Below are 8,292 nucleotides of genomic sequence, written 5' to 3'. Positions count from 1 at the left end.
AAAGAGAAGTAATACCGAGTGTAAGATCAGGCAATGCCCCCATTACAGGTAAACCTCAGAGAAGTTCGGGAATAGGGGTGGGTAGAGGTGCATCTAAAGATTCAATAGTGGGACCACGTGTTAAAGCACTTGCAAGGACCTATGCTATCCATGCTCGTGAAGAGGCATCCTTCTCCAATGTAATTACGGGTACATTTTCTCTTCATGATGTTAATATTATTTCTTTGATGGATTCGGGTTCGACCCATTCCTATGTTTGCATGAAATTGATGCCTAATATGAACATGTCCATAGATTCTACGAGATTTGTAATTAAAGTATTGAATCCATTGGGTCAGTATTTATTAGTAGACAAAGTATTTATTACTATTTTTCGACCGATCTCATGTTATTGCCATTTGATGAGTTTGATATGATTATTGGTATGGATTGGTTGACTGCGCGTGACGTGGTAGTGAATTGTGGAAAGAAATTCATTAAGTTGAAAAGCAAAAATGTTTAAATTCTTCGAGTTAATTTAGATGAGTCAAATAGTTCAATTGCCATGATTTCTATTATATCTGCTCGGAAATGCTTGAGAAAAGGATATGAAGCTTATTTTGCTTCTGTGTTGAATACTAAAGATCCAGAGTTGAAAATTGAATCAGTGCCTGTGGTATGTGAGTTTCCGGATGCGTTTCAAGAAGAACTTTCAGGTTTGCCTCCTAGTTTGGTATTGAATTGGTTCCGGGTACAATACCCATTTTTATTTCTCCTTATAGAATGGCTCCAATAGAATTGAGAGAATTGAAAGTTCAGATGCAGGAACTAACAGATAAAGGCTTTGCAAGACCTAGTTGTTCACCATAGGGTGCACCAGTGCTCTTTGTGAAAAAGAAAGATGGTTCAATGAGATTATGCATAGATTATCAGCAGTTTAACAAGATGACTTTTAAGAACAAGTATCCACTGCCTAGAATTGATGATTTGTTTGATCAATTGAAGGGAGCTACTTTGTTCTCCAAAATAGATTTGAGATCCAGATATTATCAGTTGCGAGTTAAAGAGTTAGATGTTCCGAAGACTGCTTTCTAGACTAGCTATGGCCATTATGAGTTCCTTGTGATGCCATTTGGCTTGACTAGTGCTCTTGCCATTTTCATGGGCTTAATGAATCAAATTTTCAAACCTTACTTGGATAAATTTGTAGTTTTGTTCATTAATGATATGTTGATTTATTCTCATGATAAGACTGAGCATTCAAAGCATTTGAGAACAATTTTATAGAATTTGAGAGATTATCAGCTTTATGCCAAGTTTAGCAAAAGTGAGTTCTGGTTACGGGAAGTTGGTTTTCTTGGACATATAGTCTCATATGAAGGTATTAGAGTTGATTCGAGCAAGATTTTAGCCATTGTTGATTGGAAGCCTACTAGGAATGTATCAGAGGTCAGAATTTTTTTGGTCTTGCCAGTTATTATAGACAATTTGTAGAGGGATTTTCCATGATAACTACTCCATTGACAAGATTGCTACAGAAAGATGTCAAGTTTGAATGGACTGAAAGGTGTCAGCAGAGTTTTGATAAGTTAAAGGCATTATTGACTGAAGCTCCTGTCTTAGTACAACCAAAACCGGGTAAAGAGTTTGTGATTTACAGTGATGCGTCCTTGAATGGACTAGGCTGCGTACTTATGTAGGAAGGAAAGGTAATTGATTATGCCTCTAGACAGCTAAAGCCACATGAGAAAAATTATCTGATACATGATTTAGAACTAGCTGCCATTGTATTTGCGTTGAAAATCTAGAGACACCACTTGTATGGTGAGAAGTGTTTAATATTTACCGATCATAAAAGTTTGAAATACTTGGTGACTCAGAAAGATTTGAACTTGAGGCAAAGAAGATGGTTAGAGTTGATTAAAGATTATGAACTAGTGATCGATTATCACCCAGGTAACACAAACGTAGTTGCTAATGCTTTGAGTAGAAAATCTTTATTTGCATTAAGAGCTTTGAACATTAGTTTAACCTTATTAGATGATGGTTCTATCTTAGCCGAATTAAGAGATAAGCCAATGTTTCTTGAAGAAATCTGTGAAGTTTAGAAAGATGACAGTGAGTTGCAAGCCAAAAGAGGTTAATGTGAGTCAGGTATAGAGTCAGATTTTGAGATAAGTTCTGACGATTGTTTAATGTTTAGAAATCAGATATATGTACCAAAGAATGATGAGCTTATTTGAAAGATTTTAGAGGAAGCACATAGCAGTTCCTTGTCTATTAATCTAGGTAGTACAAAGATGTATAATGATTTGAAGAAAATGTATTCGTGGGTAGGAATGAAGAGAGATATCTCAGAGTTTGTTTCTAGATGCTTGATCTGTTAGCAGGTAAAAGCTGAACATCAGGTACCTTCAGGTTTATTGTAGCCTCTGTAACTTCCTGAGTGGAAATGGGACAGAGTTGCCATAGATTTTGTGACAGGATTACAGTTGACACCGAGAAAGAAAGATGCAATATGGGTTGTAATGATAAGCTAATGAAGTCGGCTCATTTTATTCAAGTTCGTATGGATTATTCACTTGACAAGTTGGCCGAGTTGTATATTTCAGAGATAGTCAGACTACATGGAGTACCATTATCGATTATTTCAGATAGAGACCCGAGATTCACTTCATGGTTTTGGAAGAAGTTACAGGAAGCTTTAGGTACAAAGTTGAGTTTTGGTACAGCTTTCCATCCTCAGACTGATGGTCAATCAGAGAGTTATTCAGATACTTGAGGATATGCTCAGATGTTGTGTCTTAGAATTCAACGTACTTGGGAGAAATATTTGCCGTTAGTAGAGTTTGCTTATAATAATAGTTACCAGTCGAGTTTGAAAATGGCACCTTATGAAGCTTTGTATGGACATAAATGTCACACACCTTTGTATTGGACAGAGCTTAAAGAAAATCAGATTTACGGGGTTGATTTATTTAAAGAAACTGAAGAGAAAGTGAAAGTTATCAGAGATTGCTTGAAAGCAGCATTAGATAGACAAAAGTCTTATGCAGACTTGAAAAGAAAAGAGATTGAGTATCAAGTTGGTGACAAAGGGTTTTTGAAAGTATCCCCGTGGAAGAAAATCTTTAGATTTGCCAAGAAAGGCAAACTAAGTCCACGTTTTATTGGTCCATTTAAGGTGACTGAAAGAGTTGGACCATTAGCATATTGGTTAGCTTTACCGCCAAATTTAGAGAAGATTCATGATGTGTTCCATGTGTCCATGTTACATTGTTACCATTCTAATCCTTCACATGTGATTTCACAAACAGAGGTTCAGATTTAGCAATATATGACTTATGGTACAGAACCAATAAAGATTTTAGCTTGAGAGGTCAAGCAACTAAGGAACAATTTGTGAAAGTACTATGGAATATGCATGGGGTAGACGAGGCTACATGGGATCCTGAAGAGGTCATACGAAAACAGTATCCAAATCTTTTCACAGGTCAGATTTTCGACGACGAAAATCCTTAAAGGGGGGAGACATGTAACATCCCAAACTAGGGCCTAAGCGGAACAGTGGTTGTAAAACCACGAATCCGAGATAAAAAAGTTTATTCTGATTAATTTTTATAATTTACCGAGTGATTAGATGCATGTGTTAGAGTATCGATGATAAATTTTATCAGTAGCATGCTTAATTTACCTACTAGGGCTTAATTGCTAAAAGTTGATAAATATGAGATTTTGATGCTAAAAGATTAAATTGAAGAGTATACTTGAAGTAGAGGTCCTTAAATCGCAATTAGACCATTAAGTTTTCATGGACAAAAATGGGCATACATAGATAAAAAAAAACTAAAGTTTTAATGAAGGGTATTTTAGTCATTTGGTCATTAAAAGACTAAAAAAGGGAAAAAGATGGCAAAATGTGCCCATCTTCTTCATTAGGCCGAAATTTCAAGGGTTCTTCATAGCTAGGGTTTTGTCAAGCTTCCAAGCCTCATAGTAAGTGATTCTAAGCCTCGTTTTAAATGTTCTTTACGTTTTTGAAGTCCCGGTAACTTGATTTAGCTTATTCTAGCAATAATTTAACCTAGGGTTCATATTTGGAAATATACCCATAGGTGAATTGTTTTTATTTTGATGTTTTATGGTAGACTATGAAGCTTGAAATTATGTTAAACGACTTGAGCTAATCGATTTTAAGCGAAAATGAGTAAAACGACATAATCGGTAAAAATACCTAATGGTCAGAAGTACATGTTAGAGTGGGAATTTGATGTTGTCGTAGGTAAATAAATGATCAGAATGTCATAAAGCATAAGAATTAGGGATAAAGTTTCATTTCCGAGCCTTGAGGAAAAAGTGTAAATATGCAAAAATTTAGGGGCAAAGTTGTAATTTTGCCAAAGTTAGAGTTAAGGATTGTTTTGATAAATGTGAATATTAAATAAGTTAAATTTGCTATTATAGATCAAGAAGAATGAAATTCAGGGTTAGACTGAGGAAAGAAAAAGGTTGAGGACTAAATCAAAATATTTGATCGTATTTTGTATCGAGGTAAGTGTGCGGTAAAAAAATGCAATGTTTTATTATATATAATTAATGATGTTATTTTTCAGCATCTATATATTTATTTTGTAAATTTATTCCTTGATGATTCAAGCAAGAATTGATGGAGAAATGATACTTAAAAGTCCCGGTTGAACCTTAGGAATATGTAGGATACAAATGCCATGACATTAGGGTTTAAGGATACCAAGTAAGACCATGCCAAGGCATGCGATTTGTAAGTTTTACAAGTCAAGGAAATCGTGTAAGACCATGTCAAGACATGGCATTGATAAACTATGATAAGGTAAAGATCCCATGTAAGACTATGCCAAGGCATGGCAATAGTGAGTTCATAAGGCAAGGATACCATGTAAGACCATGTCAAGACATGGAAATGGTAAGTTTAAAAAGGAATGGTACCCGTGTATCCTTAGTATTCTAAGTAGTTCAACAGAAAATTTAAAGAGTGTACCGAAGGGATGGTAAGATAAGTCCATGTTTGAAAGGTTCAAGTTATCTTGATAATTCATTTAGAACGTTGTTATTGTTTTACATGCAAACTTACTAAGTTTTATGCCTACTCCCTTTCTTTTTTCTCTTTTTTATAGTACCACAAGGCTAACTCGGAAAATCGTAAAGACGCCAGAGATTGCCTCACACCATCAACAAGCTATATCGGTATTTTGTGACTAAAAATACTTTAAGTTATGGCATGTATAGGGACTTGGCTATTTTGTGTGTATGTCCTTATGATATGATTAAAGAATTGAATGTGAATACTTGGTAATGATTAGCTTATGATATAGCTAAATAAGAACATTTTTTGGTATTATGTATGCCTAAATGAGGTTTAATGCAAAGAAATTATGAAGGAGTAAGAGTTGTCCATGGAACAGTTAGGAAATAGCAGCAGTGACGTAGTTTTGAAAAATCACTAGAAATTGTACAAAAAGAATTATAAGTCATAGTTTGTATGTCTAGACTCCTTAGTGAGTCTTTTTTCATTATAAATAAACGAAAACATTATCTGAATTCTTTATAATAAGATAATCGAGTTTTAGTGAAGAGAGGTTAGGTCCACTGAACTGCAAAATTAAGGAAATTTTAATGAATAAACTGTACTAATTGGCCAAACCAAAAAATCTGGAAAAATTATGGTATGAAGATATATGATTCTAGTTTCAGGGAAAATTTACGGATTTAAGTTTTGAGCTTTTTAACTCAAGTTATAATTAATTTAGTGACTATTACATAGATGGACCGTTTTATTATAAATAGTGAAATAAATTGTTTTGATTTGTGTAAGTAATTGGAAAACTTTTAATGTTCCTAGTTTGGTCCCGAACCATTCTAATTGCACGTTTTAGGGCCTCGAAGGCCCTTTTTAGGGATTTATTGGATGAATGCGAGTGAATTAATTTAGTAGTAAAAAATATTTATGCCCTGAACAAGTAAGATAAGTCTAGTAACGCCTCGTGCTCAACTCCGGCGATGGTCTCAAGTAAGGGAACCTATTATATTATACCCATAAAGTAGCCTTTAGAACGACCTTAACTCAAGGGCGAAAAAAGACCACATTTAGGGGCATCAAAAAATGCCACTAAACACATTACCCAACACTTGACAAAAAAACGAGATAAAGAACCTTTTATTGTCCAATTGTCAAGGATTCTCGACAACTTGGATCACCAAAATCCTCGATGGGTCAGATGTACTATTACCCTTCCATACCTCCCTCGGGGAGGCTTATCATAGGAACGTTACCCCTCCATACCTCCATCGGGGAGGCTTAACGGACATTCTCTCTTTCCACAACTTCGGCCAGTGTACCTACTACTAACTCAATAGTTATGAATACTGTTAATGTTACTTAGACCGTATTTAGATAGATTCACTATTGTGTTCATTGACAATATTTTGATCTATTCACGAAATGAGTCTGAGCATGCACAGCATTTGAGAATTGTGTTACAAACTTTGAGAGATAAGCAATTGTTCGCTAAATTCAGCAAATGTGAATTCTAGCTCTGAGAAGTTGGATTTTTGGGGCATATTGTCTCAGCAAAAGGTATAAGAGTTGATTTGAGCAAGATTTCAGTCATTGTTGATTGGAGACCACCAAGAAACGTATCTGAAGTCAGAAGTTTTATAGGGTTAGTGGCTACTATTGACGTTTTGTTAAAGAATTTTCGATGATTAGTACACTGATGACTATATTACTACAAAAATATGTAAAATTTGAGTAGTCTGAGAAATGCCATCAGAGTTTCGATCAGTTGAAAGCATTGTGAACTGAACCACCAATTTTTGTTCAACTTGAGTCAGGTAAAGAATTTGTGATTTACAGTGACGCATCATTGAATGGTTTGGGTTGCGTTTCGGTGCAATAAGCAAAAGTGATAGCTTATGCCTCTGGACAGTTGAAGCTTCATGAAAAGAATTATCCGACGCACGATTTAGATTTAGCCACTATTATTTTCGTATTGGAAATTTGGTGACATCACTTGTAGGTGAAAATGTCATATCTTTACCGATCACAAAAGTTTAAAGTATATAATGACTCAGAAAGATCTGAATTTATGACAACGAAGATGGCTCGAGCTATTGAAAGATTATGAATTGTAATTGATTATCATCCATGGAAAGCAAATATAGTCACACATGCTTTGACTAGAAAATTTCTATTTGCTTTGAGAGCGATGAATATAAGACTGACTTTATCCAATGATGGTTTGATTCTAGCAGAAAGCTAAACCTGGTTTTCTTCAGCAAATTTGTGAAGCTCAAAAGTATGATACCGAGTTACAAGCTAAAAGAATACAATGTCAGTCGACTAGTGATTTAAAATATCAGATCGGATCTGATAATTGCTTAATATTCCAAGGTAGAATTTGCTTACCAAAGAATCATGAGCTCATTCAGAAAATTTTAGACAAAGCACATAGTGGTTGTCTATCTGTTCACCTGGGGAGTACCAAAATGTACAATGACTTCTGAGTTGTATCGAAGTGTTTGATTTTTCAACAAGTCAAAGCTGAGCATTAAGTGCCTTCAAGATCACTTCAGCTTGTGATGATACCAAATTAGAAATGGGACAGAGTTACAATGGATTTCGTATTGAGTATGCCTCTATCTCTAAAAAAGAAAGATGCTATTTGGGTTCTCGTTGATCGACTAATGAAGACTGCACATTTCATTCTGATACGTACAAACTACTTGCTTGATAAATTAGCTAAACTACACATATCTGAGATCCTTAGATTGCACGTGGTGCCAATTTCGATTATTTCAGATAGAGATCCAAGGTTTACATCATGATTTTGGAAGAAATTAAAGGAAGGTTTGGGTACGAGGTTGAATTTTAGTACAGCATTTCATCCACAAATCGAAGGTCAGTCAGAGAGAGTAATTCAGATTCTCGAAGATATGCTTCATTGTTGTGTGTTGGAATTCAAAGGCATTTGGGAAAAAATATTTGTTGTTGGCTGAATTTGCGTATAATAACAGTTTTCAATCGAAAATAAATATGACACCGTATGAAGCTTTGTATGGTCGCAAATGGCGAACTCTATTATATTAGACTAAACTAAGGGAGAAAAAGATTCACGGGGTTGATTTGATACAAGAGACTAAAGAAAAAGTGAAAGAAATTCGTGACAGTCTAAAAGCAGCTTCAGATCGACAAAAATCATACGCGGATTTGAAACAAAAAGATATTGAATTTCAGATTGGTGATAAAGTATTTCTGCAAGTGTTTCTGTGGAAGAA

Source organism: Gossypium arboreum, chromosome 9, assembly GCF_025698485.1.
Source record: "Gossypium arboreum isolate Shixiya-1 chromosome 9, ASM2569848v2, whole genome shotgun sequence".
In the NCBI taxonomy this organism is placed as follows: Eukaryota; Viridiplantae; Streptophyta; class Magnoliopsida; order Malvales; family Malvaceae; genus Gossypium; species Gossypium arboreum.
The sequence above is the reverse complement of the archived record's forward strand: the minus strand, read 5'-3'. Positions refer to the sequence as shown.